Source organism: Oncorhynchus gorbuscha, linkage group LG04 (assembly GCF_021184085.1).
Source record: "Oncorhynchus gorbuscha isolate QuinsamMale2020 ecotype Even-year linkage group LG04, OgorEven_v1.0, whole genome shotgun sequence".
NCBI classification, from domain to species: Eukaryota; Metazoa; Chordata; class Actinopteri; order Salmoniformes; family Salmonidae; genus Oncorhynchus; species Oncorhynchus gorbuscha.
Window position 1 is genome coordinate 31,011,471 of NC_060176.1, and position 15,979 is coordinate 31,027,449.

Here is a 15,979-nt window from a genome sequence, read left to right on the forward strand (position 1 = left end):
ATGATTCATAGATCAGATATACATAGACTAATAATGTAGAGATGTCTGTGTTGCTAGCCAACCATATGGTTAATTCAGGCCACGTAAATGCCTCTTCATTATAATGTCCTCGTGTTGTCGGAGTATCTGCTCCAATAAATATGGATAGACTGAGAGACGATTTGGACTGTGCATGTGTCCATGTGAGCAGCAATTTTTCTCTCTTGTCAAGAGAAAAGTTGGATCAACTTTGACGTCATCGCCCCCACCCTTCCCAGGCAGGTACCGATCTGGGAACAGTATGTATGTGTTCAGCACGATGCCTGCTTTCAAATGGCGCGTTCATTGTGAGAATCTTGCGAGCCCTTGTCGTTTGGCGGGCAAAAATGTTCGGGTCACTTTCAAATACATGCACTCTATTGCGCGCGGCCGATTTGGGGCACGTTCTTTTCCAAGAAACACCAATTGAAGGCGGTTTGTCTGTTCGCGCTGATCATTGTTTTACATGTTAAAAACATCATAAAGCTCGATTCTGCACATAGTTTGACCAGTTTAGTCGACATATAATATGTAAATTTGAAGATTTGATGCGCAAGAGAGCGGGACCAGAAGTCATTTTGGGTGCATTTCAGCTGAAGCTGTTAGCATATGTTAATACAGAGACACACAACGTGAAACCAAACGATGTATTGGGTAAGTATGACTCCTTCTACGTCTTCTGATCGAAGAACATCAAAGGTAAGGGAATATTTATGTGGTTATTTTAGGTTTCTGTGGACTCCAAACGTAGAGGAGACATACTGCTAATATCTGAACGCCGTCTCAATGTATAACCAGTGAATGAATTCTGTAACGTTAAAAAATAAATGTAATACAGCGGTTACATTAAGAAGAAGTGTATCTTTGTAACTATATGTAGAACATGTATATTTAGTCATGTTTATTGCTTGTTATCTGACGTTATCTGTCGGAGCTATCATCATTTCTCCGGACATTTGAGTAGCATTTTTTGAAATGTCGTCATTGTAAACAGAGATTTATGGATATAAATGGCATATTATTGAAAAAAAATGTATTGTGTAACATGTACTATTACTGTCATCTGATGAAGATTTTCAAAAGGTTAGTGAATAATTTATTTTTTAATCCTGCTTTTATAATTTTATATTTTCTGGGACAAAATGGCTGCCTCTCGTCTTTTGTTTCGGTGGTGGTCTAATATAAATGTGCTATGTTTTCGCCGTAAAACATTTTAGAAATCTGACTTGCTGGGTAGATGAACAAGGTGTTTATCTTTCATTTGAGCTATTGGACTTGTTAATGTGTGGAGGTTAAATATTTCTAAGAATATTTTTTTGCATTTTGCGTTATGGTAATGAGCTTGAGCCGTAGTCACGGTCCCGGATCCGGGATGGGTCGCCGCAAGAATCGCCAATCCGACAATCTAAGCTAGATACCCTCAATCTCACACAAATTATCAAGGAACCCACCAGGTACAACCCTAAATCTGTAAACAATGGCATCTTCATAGACGTTATCCTGACCAACTGGTCCTCCAAATACACCTCCGCTGTCTTCAATCAGGATCTCAGCGTTCACTGCCTCATTGCCTGTATCCGCTACGGGTCCCCAGTCAAACGACCACCCCTCATCACTGTCAAACGCTCCCTAAAACAATTCTGCGAGCAGGCCATTCTAATCGACCTGGCCCGGGTATCCCGTCAGTTGAGGATACCTGGTCATTCTTTAAAAGTAACTTCCTCACTATCTTAGATAAGCATGCTCCGTTCAAAAAATGTAGAACGAAGAACAGATATAGCCCTTGGATCACTCCAGACCTGACTGCCCTGGACCAGCATAAAAACATCCTGTGGCGGACTGCAATAGCGTTGAATAGTCCCCGCTATATGCAACTGTTCAGGGAAGTCAGGAACTAATACACGCAGTCAGTCAGGAAAGCAAAGGCCAGCTTTTTCATGCAGAAATTTGCATCCTGTAGCTCTAACTCAAAAAAGTTCTGGGACACTGTAAAGTCCATGGAGAACAAGAGCACCTCCTACCAGCTGCCCACTGCACTGTGGCTAAGTTACATGGTCACCACTGATAAATCCATGATAATCGAAAACTTCAACAAGCATTTCTCAACAGCTGGTCATGCCTTCCTCCTGGCTACTCCTACCTCGGCCAACAGCTCCGCCTCCCCCGCAGCTACTCGCCCAAGCCTCCCCAGCTTCTCCTTTACCCAAATCCAGATAGCAGATGTTCTGAAAGAGCTGCAAAACCTTGACCCGTACAAATCAGCTGGTCTTGACAATCTGGACCCTCTATTTCTGAAACTATCTGCCGCCATTGTCGCAACCCCTATTACCAGCCTGTTCAACCTCTCTTTAATATCGTCTGAGATCCCCAAGGATTGGAAAGCTTCCACAGTCATCCCCCTCTTCAAAGGGGGAGACACCCTGGATCCAAACTGCTACAGACCTATATCCATCCTGCCCTGCCTATCTAAGGTCTTCGAAAGCCTAGTCAACAAACAGATCACTGACCATCTCGAATCCCACTGTACCTTCTCCGCTGTGCAATCTGGTTTCCGAGCCAGTCACGGGTGCACCACAGCCACGCTCAAGGTACTAAACGACATCATAACCGCCATCGATAAAAGACAGTACTGTGCAGCCGTCTTCATTGACCTGGCCAAGGCTTTCGACTCTGTCAATCACCATATTCTTATCAGCAGACTCAGTAGCCTCGGGTTTTCTATTGACTGCCTTGCCTGGTTCACCAACTACTTTGCAGACAGTGTTCAGCGTGTCAAATCGGAGGGCATGTTGTCTGGTCCTCTGGCAGTCTCTTTGGGGGTGCCACACGGTTCAATTCTCGGGCCAACTCTTTTCTCTGTATATATCAATGATGTTGCACTTGCTGCGGCGATTCCCTGATCCACCTCTACGCAGACGACACCATTCTGTATACTTCTGGCCCTTCCTTGGACACTGTGCTATCTAACCTCCAAACGAGCTTCAATGCCATACAACACTCCTTCCGTGGCCTCCAACTGCTCTTAAACGCTAGTAAAACCAAATGCATGCTTTTCAACCGTTTGCTGCAGGCACCCGCACGCCCGACTAGCATCACCACCCTGGATGGTTCCGACCTAGAATATGTGGACATCTATAAGTACCTAGGTGTCTGGCTGGACTGTAAACTCTCCTTCCAGATTCATATCAAACATCTCTAATCTAAAATCAAATCTAGAGTCGGCTTTCTATTCCGCAACAAAGCCTCCTTCACTCACGCCGCCAAACTTACCCTCGTAAAACTGACTATCCCACCAATTCTCGACTTCGGCGATGTCATCTACAAAATAGCTTCCAATACTCTACTCAGCAAACTGGATGCAGTTTATCACAGTGCCATCCGTTTTGTTACTAAAGCACCTTATACCACCCACCACTGTGACCTATATGCTCTAGTCGGCTGGTCCTCGCTACATATTTGTCACCAGACCCACTGGCTCCAGGTCATCTACAAGTCCATGCTAAGTAAGGCTCCGCCTTATCTCAGTTCACTGGTTACGGTGGCAACACCCACCCGTAAAACGCGCTCCAGCAGGTGTATCTCACCGATCATCCCTAAAGCCAACACCTCATTTGGCCGCATTTCCTTCCAGTTCTCTGCTGCCTGTGACTGGAACGAATTGCAAAAATCGCTGAAGTTGGAGACTTTTATCTTTCCTCACCAACTTTAAACATCTGCTATCTGAGCAGCTAACCGATCGCTGCAGCTGTACAAAGTCCATCGGTAAATAGCCCACCCAATTTACCTACCTCATCCCCATACTGTTTTTATTTATTTACTTTTCATCTCTTTTGCACACCAGTATCTCTGCCTGTCATGTTTTGTCTTATATTGTCTTGTCATTTTGCTTTCCCTTCTGTTCGTTTTCCCCCTGCTGGTCTTATTAGGTTCGTTCCCTTTTTTCTCTCTCCCTCCCTCTCTCTCTTCTCTCTATCGTTCCGTTCCTGCTCCCAGCTGTTCCTATTCCCCCACTCAATCATCTAGTCTTTTCACACCTGTTCCTTATCTTGCCCTCTGATTAGAGTCCCTATTTCTCCCCTTGTTTTCCGTTTCTGTCCTGTCGGATCCTTGTATATTGTTCGCCGTGCTGTGTCTTTGTCTCGCCCTGTCGTGTCTTGTTTCCCTCAGATGCTGCGTGTGAGCAGGTGTCTGAGTCTACTACGGTCGGTGCCTTCCCGAGGCAACCTACAGTTAATGGTCGAGTCTCCAGTCTGTCCTCGTCACTACGAGTGGAATTAAGTTTTTTATGTTTTGTTTTCTGCTCTGATTGTCCAGGAGTATTGCCTATTTCCTTTACTGGAATAAAGACTCTGTTTTCGCCAAGTCGCTTTTGGGTCCTCATTCACCTGCATAACACTGCCTGCACATGACCATTTGATCATTTATCACCCCAGTGTTAATCTGCTAAATTGTCATTATTCGCCTACCTCCTCATGCCTTTTGCACACAATGTATATAGACTCTTTTTTTCTTTTTTCAACTGTGTTATTGACTTGTTTATTGTTTACTCCATGTGTAACTTTGTGTTGTTGTCTGTTCACACTGCTATGCTTTATCTTGGCCAGGTCGCAGTTGTAAATGAGAACTTGTTCTCAACTAGCCTACCTGGTTAAATAAAGGTGAAATAAAAAAAAAAAAAAAAAAAATAGGTGGTTATGCTGTCTCAGTTAGCTGGTGCTTGGTTCTCCGTGGGATTTTATTTTTTATTTTGTTTCCCAGCTGTACTGAATGTTAGTGTTGGCTGGCTGCACAGTGTTAGCACAACCCTACACAGCAAAATGCCCAGTGTTAACTAGTGATATTTCAGTGTAATATTTCTAGTGTTAATTCAAGATTTAAATTAACTCCCAGTGGTGTAAAATAACCGCAGTGTTGGTGTTAATAACCAGAGTTGAACCAAAAGCACGCCCATCATTATCATATTTCCCAGCATGCTCTATTGCAGGTAGATTTTATTTGATTTGAGTATTTATGATTTTGCATGTACAGTACCATTCAAAAGTTTCGATATGCCTACTCAATCAAGGGTTTTTATTTATTTTGACTATTATGTTGTATAATAATACATTGTCGAACAAAACAATATATATTTTAGATTTGAGATTCTTCAAAGTAGCCACCCTTTGCCTTGATGACAACTTTGCACACTCTTGGCATTCTCTCAACCAGCTTCACCTGAAATGCTTTTCCAACAGTTTTGAAGGAGTTTCCACATATACTGAGCACTTCACTCTGCGGTCCAACTCATCCCTAGTCGCATTGAGACCAAATGCTCTTTTGCAAGGGAGACCTGCATCACAAAAGCAGCAAGCAATTACGTATTAAGAAATTAGAGAAACAAATACAATCAAGGTATACAGGAAACACAAAAGTACAAAAACACAACTTGATAAAACAAGTACATTCCTCTGTGAAAAGGTCTTCCACCAACACTGAACTGCCTGAAAGGCACCAGTGCATCCAACTCTAGGGTATTCTGAAGATTGTGTAGAAACTAAAAGCTGTTTAATTAAACTAAATCTGGAGCAGGTATGGTATCTCACACTTCTGCATTTGTATGTGTTTATTTGGATCAATTTTGCAGAAGCAGCAGCTACTCTTACTGGAGTCCACAAAAAAAACATGACAAGTAACAAAACACTGATACACAGATAGACAATACAGTGATATACAGACAATACAGTGATATCCAAACAATACAACAAACATTTTTTGTGTTAGTGTGTCCATGTGTTTGTGTATGTGTCCCCTCACAGTCCCCGCCGTTCCATGAGTTGTTGTTTAAAACTATTGTAAAGTGGCTGTTCCACTGGATGTCATAAGGTGAATGCACCAATTTGTAAGTCGCTCTGGATAAGAGCGTCCGCTAAATGACTTAAATGTAAATGTAAATGTGTTTTAAGCGTATTTTTTCTGTTTACTTGAGTAATTGAAGATGGAAGGGAGTTCCATGCGATCATGGATCTCTATAAAACAGTGCATTTCCATGAATTCGTTTTGGACTTGGGGACTGTGAGGAGACACCTGGTGCCATGTCTTGTGGGGTATGTATGTAACAGAACTCAGGATAAGACCCAGATGCAGATAGTTCAAATCACATGTGTTTATTTACAAAACAGGGGGAAGGCAAACAACAGGTCAAGGCAGACAGAGGTCGGTAATCCAGGGCAGAGTCTGTAAGGTACAGATCGGCGGGCAGGCTCAGGAGACAGGGGGCTGTGAGACAGAGGTTTAATCCATGAAAAGTGGTATGTATACGGAAGGTGCTGGGCAACAGAAGACGAACAGCAGAGGGGCTAAGAATCTTAGAGATGTGGAAAGGGCTGATAAAATGGGGAACATTTTGCGGGACTACACCCTGAGGGGCAGATCCCGAGTGGACAGGGGTCTGGTGGTGGTCCGCCTGTCGTCGATTCCTTTAGGTGGTCTTGAGAAGAGCAGACAAGGCTCTCTTCCAGATACGGCGACAGTGGCGGATGAACATCTGGGCCGAGGATATGCTGACATCTTGCTCACGGTAGAGTGGGGGCTGATAACCCATCGAACACTCGAAAAGCGAGAGACCAGTGGCTGAGCAGGGGAGGGTGTTGCGGGCGTATTCCACCGACATTAGCTGCTGGCTCCAGATGGTGAGTTGGCAGAAACGAGGCATCGACGAGTCATCTCCAGGTCCTGATTGGCTCGCTACAACTAGCCTTTAGACTGAGTGTGAAACCCGCCGTAGCAGCGGGCTATAGTGGCATGCAATAACATTTAGCTTAACATTCTTGGACCCCGGGCGGTAGGAGATAGTAAAGTTGAACCAACTGAAAAGTAGGGCCCATCGAGCTTGCCTGGAATTGAGATGCTTGGAGGTGCAGATATATTCCACGTTCTCGTAATCCATCCACACAATGAATGGATGTTCCGCCCCCTCTAACCAATGCCTCCACTCCTCCAACGTCATCTTCACCGCGAGTAGTTCTCGATTTCCCACATTGTAATTCCTCTCTGTGGCATTAAGACAATGGGAAAAGAAGGCTCAGATATGAAGCTTAAGGTCCAGCACAGAACCCTGAGACAGAACAGCCCCATCTCCATCACGAACTGATGGGACGGGACCGGATGGATTAATATGGGATCTGTGATGAAGTGGTGCTTAAAGTCCAGCAACGCCCAGTCAGCACCTGGGGAACACGCAAATGGGACCTTGGGAGAGGGGAGTGCTGAAAGGGGGAAAGTTCGGGTGCTGTAACCCGGATAAAATGAAGATAGAAATAGGCAAATCCTAGAAAGCATTGCAGCTCCACCCTGGACGCAGGTTGGGGCCTATCCACCACCGCTCTCATCTTTCCAGGATCCATCTACACTACCTGCAGTGATGGAAGGAGATAGTGGAGTGATGGAATTCACATTTTTCTGCTTTCACAAAAATCTGGTTCTCCAGGAGACGCTGGAGGACTTGGCGGACTTGGAGAACATGTTCTTGAGCTGAGCGGGAAAAGTGGAGGGTTTCATTGAGGTAGATGATCACGAACCAGAGAACGTTCTTAACCTGGTCCTGGGTCAGACCGAATGGCATCACCCGGTATTCATAGTGTCCGCCAGCTGTGTTGAAGGCTGTCTTCCACTCATTACCTTCCTGTATCCGCACCAGATGGTAGGTTCTGCAGTAGGTTCACCAGTTCTGCAGAAGAAGAAATGGTGGCCCCTGGAGCGGCTCGAAAGCCGGGGCAGAAGGACTGATACACCCTACAGCCAATGGCTGTCCTCGATGTACATTTCCATAGCCGTGGTCTCCGGACCTGACAGTTAATACAGCCGTCCTTGGGGTGGTGTAGTGCCCATTAGAAGGTTGATCACGCAGTTATAGGGTAGATGCGGAGGAAGCAAAGTGCTGAATACCTCCCGGAGGTCCTGTTACTGCACCGGTGGAGAGGTTTGAGGCTTCTTCCGAGCCCACAGGAAGACTTCCCGGGGCAGGCTGCGCTGACTTCAGACAGTGAGCATGGCAGAACGGGCTTGAGCCCATGATTGCACCAGCAGTCCAGTTGATAAGGGGATTGTGACACTGGAGCCATGTATACCCCAAAACCACAGGTACCTGAGGAGACTTGATGAGCATGAACTGCATAGTCTCACTGTGATTCCCTGACACCCGCAGGTTGATAGGAGTGGTATTGTTGGTGATTCTGCCTATAGAGTGCCAATCCAGCACTCTAACATCCATGTGAATGGAGAGGGGCTGAGTGGGGATGCCCAGCTCTGACACTTGGGTAGTGTCCATGAAACTCATTGGCCCCAGAGTTAATGAGTACCGGAGAGAATTAGACTGGTCACCCAAACCACAGGATGGCATGGAGAAAGATACAAGTAAGGGGTGAAGGAAATTATCCATATAGCCCACCAGAGTACTCACACCTACCTAATGGACTGGTAGACACGCAATGACTGGTAGTCCCGCAATACAGACAACTCTTGGTGTTAAGTCTGCGTAAACGTTCGGCGGGAGAGAGCCTAGCTCTGCCGAGTTGCATTGGTTCCAGAAGAGGCGAGTCGGCAGACCTCTGAGATTCTTGGAGGAACTCGGGTAACCTCGGATTCTCTCTGAAAAGTAGATGCCTGGGACTTGCGGGATTCCTCAGAGGCGAGGTGGGATCCTTGGGCAAGCGAGTGAGACCGATTCCGACCTCCTCTCCCTCCTACGTTCCCGTAGCCACACATCAATCTGGATAGTCAAGGCGATGAGCAAGCCGAGATCCGTAGGAAGCTGCCGGGCTGCGAGCTCATCTTTAACCTCCTCCGATAATCCATGGAGGAACGTGTCGAACAGGGATTCCGGATTCAAGGCACTCACGGCAGCCAACATGTGGAAATTGAGCTCAGCATCTCGACCTCGTTGCGGGCCACTGACGCTGCGGTAGTTCAATGGGTTTGAGAGGCACTCTAGTCCTTAAGGTTATCCCTTGCTTTCTCTTATGGATGTCTGAATTGACCCTGTGGTTTTGCGCCAGGTACGTTGGTTCTGATGCAAATATATCCAGAGAGTTCTCTGTAGCCTCTCGATTGAGCTCAGCATCTCGACCTCGTTGCGGGCACAGACTTTTTTGATATTCCATTTGGGGCAGGGAATCACCAGTGGGTTCTCTCATCCAGTCCAAACTTGAATCTCTCAATTTAGTAAAGCACCGACTCCAAGTCAACCTCTCAGCCAGTAGAGGAGAGTCGCTACTGTCACGCCTTGGTCATTGTATTTTGTGTTTTCGTTATATATTTGGTCAGGCCAGGGTGTGACATGGGGTTTTATATGTTGTTTTCGTATTGGGGTTTGTATTATTTGGGATTGCGGCTGATTAGGGGTGTTGTTTAGGCTTTGGCTGCCTGAGGCGATTCTCAATCAGAGTCAGGTGATTATCGTTGTCTCTGATTGGGAACCGTATTTAGGGAGCCATAGTTTCGCTTTGTATTTCGTGGGTGATTGTTCCTGTCTCTGTGTAGTGTTCACCAGATAGGCTGTAATTAGATTTCACGTTCCATTTGTTGTTTTGTATTGTATAGTTATTTAATGTACCGCGATTCAGTCATTAAAGTCATGAGTAACCAACACGCTGCATTTCGGTCCGACTCTCTTCCTTCAACAGATGAACGGCGTTACAGAATCACCCACCACCGAGCAGTGTGGAAACTGGCAGCGAGAGCGACAGCTTCAGCAGCGAAAGGAGGACGTTATGGACGGTAGAGGCATGGAGTATACGACATGGAAGAAATCGACAGGTGGGCGGCCGACCCAGAGAGAGTGCAGGCGCCCGCCTGGGATTCACTGCAGCAATGCGAAGAGGGCTATAGGCGAATGGAGTCACAAAAAAAAGAGAAGGCGGCGCAGAGCGAAAACCGAAAGTCACCCCAAAAAATGTATTGGGGGGGGGGCTCAGGGAGAGTATGGCTGAGTCAGGAGATAAACCTGAGCCAACTTTCCTAGTTTATCGTGAGGAGCCAAGGAGGAGACCAGAACCAGAGCCGGTGTTAGAGGTGAGCGAAGCAGAGACTGTGAAGGAGTTAATGGGGAAAGTGGAGTGGAGAGTAATGAGGGAGTTGCTAGCTTGGTGCTATAGATACAATATTTGTCCGACGGATCGTGTCGGGGATTTGATAGCACCTGAGTTAGCGCTCTATACTCAACCTGAGGTGCGTGTTAGTCGGCTGGTGAAGTTGGTGCCAGCCTCACGCACCAGGCCTCCTGTGCACATCCCTAGCCTTGCACGTCCTGTGCCCACACTGCTCTCAAGATCTCCTGTACGCCTTCACGGTCTAGCCCATCCTGTGCCACCTCCACACTCTAGTCCTCCGGTAGCAGCTCCCCGCACCAGGCTTCCTGTGCGTGTCCTCGATCCAGTACCACCAGTTCCAGCACCACGCACCAGGCCTCCAGTGCGCCTCGCCTGTTCAGCGCAGCCAGAGCCTTTCTCCTCTCCTGCGCTGCCGGAGTCTCCCGTCTGCCCAGCGCGCTGCCAGTGCCCGTCTGCCAGTCTGCCCAGCGCCGCCAGTGATCCCAGTCTGCCCAGCGCCGCCAGTCTGCCCAGCGCCGCCAGTGCTCCCAGTCTGCCCAGCGCCGCCAGTGCTCCCAGTCTGCCCAGCGTCGCCAGTCTGCCCAGCGTCGCCAGTCTGCCCAGCGTCGCCAGTCTGCCCAGCGTCACCAGTCTGCCCAGCATCGCCAGTCTGCCCAGAACCGCCAGTCTGCCAGGATCCGCCAGAAGTGCCAGTCAGCCAGGATCTGCCAGTCTGCAGAGAGATGCAGCCAGAGCTATCAGTCTGTAAGAAGCAGCCAGAGCTGTCAGTCTGCATAGAGCAGCTAGATCCGCCAGTCAGCCATGATCTTCTAGATCTGCCAGACAACCAGTCTCTTCCAGATCTGCCAGACAACCAGTCTCTTCCAGATCTGCCAGACAACCAGTCTCTTCCAGATCTGCCAGTCTCTTCCAGATCTGCCAGTCAATCAGTCTCTTCCAGATCTGCCAGTCAACCAGAATCTTCCAGATCTGCCAGTCAACCTGAATCTTCCAGTTCCACCAGCCAGCCAGGATTTACCGGAGCCTACTACCTGCCTGAGCTTCATCTTAGTACTGGGCTTCCCCTCAGTCCCGGGCTGCCCCTTAGTCCCCGGCTGCCCCTCAGTCCCGAGCTGCCCCTCTGTCCCGAGCTGCTCCTCTGTCCCGAGCTGCCCCTCAGCCACGAGCTGCGCCTCAGTCACGAGCTGCCCCTCTGTCCCGAGCTGCCCCTCAGTCCCGAGCTGCCCCTCTGTCCCGAGCTGCCCCTCTGTCCCGAGCTGCCCCTCAGTCCCGAGCTGCCCCTCAGTCCAGTGGGGATCTGGGTGAGGACTATTAGGCCATGGTCGGCGGAGGGTGGATTATCACAGGACGCGAAGGGGAGGAACTAGGACATTAATGAAGTGGGGTCCACGTCCCGAGCCGGAGCCGCCACCATGGACAGATGCCGACCCGGACCCTCCCTGTGGTTTTGAGGTGCGTCTGGGAGTCCGCACCTTAGGGGGGGGGGTTTCTGTCACGCCTTGGTCATTGTATTTTGTGTTTTCGTTATATATTTGGTCAGGCCAGGGTGTGACATGGGGTTTTATATGTTATTTTCGTATTGGGGTTTGTATTATTTGGGATCGCGGCTGATTAGGGGTGTCGTTTAGGCTTTGGCTGCCTGAGGCGATTCTCAATCAGAGTCAGGTGATTCTCGTTGTCTCTGATTGGGAACCGTATTTAGGGAGCCATAGTTTCGCTTTGTATTTCGTGGGTGATTGTTCCTGTCTCTGTGTAGTGTTCACCAGATAGGATGTAATTAGATTTCACGTTCCGTTTGTTGTTTTGTATTGTATAGTTATTTCATGTACTGCGATTCAGTCATTAAAGTCATGAGTAACCAACACGCTGCATTTCGGTCCGACTCTCTTCCTTCAACAGACGAACGCCGTTACAGCTACTAACTAAATTCTAAAACAACTCTGACCGATTGAAACTCTGCTCCTGATCTTGTGGGTCTCCTCGTCATCTCTCAAAGGTAATTAAATAACTATTATAAGTATTTAATAAGATATAAGTGTTATCATTGTACCAGGCATTTTATAAGAGCATTTTATTAATTTGCATGTTTTTGATTAACGCTGTGTGTGACCGAGTAACAAATTGTGTATTTTGAAGTGTGTTTGATTGTAAAAGACAAAAAACAGAGTGTTTTCAAAAATAAACGGTAGCCTTATTTTGTCTCGAGTAAAAGGTTCTCTCAAAGACAGTTAACGGCACGGGAGATAACAACTCTGACACTCCCCGCTACCGGGACACTGGAAACGGGGATCAATGCTCTATGACAGAATGAGTTACCATTAAAAGACAAGGAGGAAGGTGTGTCCAGTAGTGATTCATTTAATTGTCTTATCGATCTATCTAAGTTTTATTTTCCAAGCGATACATAGCCGACGGGCAGAGTAGTGAGACTAAGTTGACTAAAGGTCTTCACACTTTAAACTAGATACATCACAGAGGGGAAACACTCAACCACAGGGAAATCATATAGAGACTGGTAGGACTAGTGCTTAATAATAACTCAAGGGCCAATTAGTGGTAAAGCAAAGAGTCTAGAGGATAAAGGTGGGGTTCACACATCCCAGCTAGAGCTAGACTGTTGAGTGACAAGGCAAAAGACCTCTCTACGCGGACAACGCTTTGATATAGAAAGAGAGGCAGGGCTACGCAAGCGGTCCTGGTTATACCGAGATAACCTGAAGTATCTATAGTGCCCTGTTCAATCCAGGGAACGGGACGCTAACCACCTCTAGCACCCCGCTGCCGGCAAAGGGGCGGGGCTGAAGGTTTCGTATCGCGACAACCCGAATGAGTTCAGAAAAGATTGTAAGTGTGATGGAACCGCCCCTTTCCGACCACTGCTTAAAAGGACTAGGTAACGAAATTCACACCAGACCAAAACATTGCCGGTTGGATACTGGCGTGTAAAGTGGTAGGGAGCTGAACGTATAATAATCCCTTTAGACCAAAAGACTGTGATCCACATGTTGAAATGGTCAGAAACTCTAAAGCTCTCAACCTCAAAACTAGATGAAGAACATAACCTCACCTACCAGACCAGAAACACCAGACCAGCCAATCTGCAGCTGCATGTGTAAAGTGGTGTGGAACTTTGCCTGTCTACCTGAGGAAGAAAAGAGGGGAGCAGCTCACCTCAGATGATCACTGGTGAATCATTGAAGCCACAGACAACTAAGAAGGACATTGTGACCTCTGGTGGACAATAAGAGCCTTACACTCATGTTGGAGCCCATCGAAACAACTTTCCGAGAGGGCTTGATCCTGACTGAGATAGAAAACGAACGAAGGCATTCAACACGTACAGTGGCTTGAAGAAGTATTCTCCCCCTTGGCAATTTTCCTATTTTGTTGCCTTACAACCTGGAATTAAAATATATTTTTTTGGGGGGGTTGTATCATTTGATTTACACAACATGCCAACACACAACACTTTGAAGATGCAAAATATGTTTTTATTGTGAAACAAAAAAGAAATAAGACAAAAAACAGAACTTGAGCGTGCATAACTATTCACCCCCCCCCCCAAAATCAATACTTTGAAGAGCCACCTTCCTCATCAATTACAGCTGCAAATCTCTTGGGGTATGTCTCTATAGCATGGCACATCTAGCCACTGGGATTGTTGCACATTCTGCAAGGCAAACCTACTCCAGCTCCTTCAAGTTGGATGGGTTCCGCTGGTGTACAGCAATCTTTAAGTCATACCACAGATTCTCAATTGGATTGAGGTCTGGGCTTTGACTAGGCCATTCAAAGACACTTAGATTTCCCCTTAAACCACTCAAGTGTTGCTTTAGCATAAAGGTGAACCTCCATCCCAGTCTCAAGTCTCTGGAAGACTAACAGGTTTCCCTCAAGAATTTCCCTGTATTTAGCGCCAGTTTCCCAGTCCCTGCCGATGGAAAAACATCCTCACAGCATGATGCTGCCACCATCATGCTTCACTGTGAGGATGGTATTTACAGGGTGATGAGAGGTGTTGAGTTTGCGCCAGACATAGTGTTTTCCTTGATGGAAAAAAACTCAATTTTAGTCTCATCTGACCAGAGTACCTTCTTCCATGTGTTTGGGGAGTCTCCCACTTGCCTTTTGGCAAACACTAAACGTGTTTGCTTATTTCTTTCTTTAAGCAATTGCTTTTTTTCTGGCCACTCTTCCATAAAACCCTGCTCTGTGGAGTGTATGGCTTAAAGTGGTCCTGTCGACAGATATTCCAATCTCCACTGTGGAGCTTTGCAGCTCCTTCAGGGTTATCTTTGGCCTCTTTGTTGTTTGTTTAGACAGAATTTAACTCCTTTTATGAAGTGGCAGCTGTATTCAGGTAGATAATGTTGGCATAATCTAGGATAGGTACAGTGCCCTGCAAAATGCCCAGGTATTTGTAAAAAGGGATACGCTCAATTTGGGCTCCATTCTAGGTGCATATTTTTTTATCTCGTTGTGGGCTCTAGAAAACCAAATACAGTAGTTTGTTTTTCTCTGATTCAATACTAATTTAAGGTCAACAAGTGCTTTTTCTATGACATTAAAAGCAGTCAAATAAAGCCTGGTTCACAGAGGAGACAATATAATACATAACAGTATAATCTGCATAAAGGTGAAATATTGTTCACTATTGTTGATGTACATATCAAAAAGTACTCGGCCCAGAATGGAACGTTGCAAAACACCTTTTTTCTGTGAAGGAAACTTGACCTGTCAGCAGATGTACATTGTGATCTATCAGTATTTCTGAAACAAATTGCAAGCGGCGTGATCTAAACCAATAGAAAATAACCTCTGTATTAACAGTGTATGATCAACAGTATCAAAGGCCTTGGAGAAATCTATAAAGAGGGCAGAACAATGTTATTTCTTATCCATAGCATTTACTATTTAATTTACTATTTAATTTATTTAATTTACTAAGTGATGCAGCAGAGATGGTGCTATATCCTGTTCTAAAACCAGACTGATGAGCATTCAGAATACAGTTCGAAGATAAGAAAGATCGTAGCTGAGAATTGATCAAGGATTCTAATATTTTTGCAAGAAGTTAATTAAGACAAAATTAACGTGACCTTCGGAGCAACAAGGGTAAATGAAGAAAATTCTTCAGTTTAGAAGGACCACCATGTGACTGACATAGCCAATGTTATTTTCTAAATTATCCAAATGGATTCCTAACAACATAAGAGCCAGGTTTTCGGGTGGGATAGGGATGCTTGTGAGGAAGAAGAGCAATTACAACGTATAATTGTATCTCAAGCTGACCCTCTTGTAGTCCCGTTCAGAGATTAGGTTTGACCTTGAGTGCATTCACCAAATCAACACACGCTGGTGGAGTTCCTGCCTAACTACATTGCAGTCGCATGTCAGATCTTACAACGACTGGATAAATATTTAAGGCCAGGCACCATATGAGCATATACAGTATGCACATACAGGGAGCAAAAAAAATGGGACAGTGACACGTTTTGTTGTTTTGGCCCTGTACTCCAGCACTTTGGATTTGAAATAATACAATGACTATGAGGTTAAAGTTCAGTCTGTCAGCTTTACTTTTAAGGTATTTCCATCCATATCGAGTGAACTGTTTAGAAATGACTTTTTGTACATAGCGCCGCCCCCCCCCCCCCATTTTAGTGGACCAAAAGTTTTGAGACAAATCTGTATTAAAGTAGTCAAAGGTTTAGCATTTGGTACCATATACCTAGCACACAATCATTACATCCAGCTACAAACTTGTTGGATGCATTTGCTGTTTGTTTTGGTTGTGTTTCAAATTCTTTTGTGCCCAATATAAATTCATTCTAAATAATGTATTGTGTCATTTTGGAGTCACTTTTATTATAAAT

General features: G+C 46.0%; 1 protein-coding gene across 1 annotated transcript in view; it reads right to left on the reverse strand.

The window, feature by feature from the left end:
* The window catches only part of LOC124032968 (protein kinase C-binding protein NELL1-like), a 434,369-nt gene that overhangs the window by 359,833 nt on the left and 58,557 nt on the right, over positions 1 to 15,979 (reverse strand). The window lies entirely within an intron of this gene.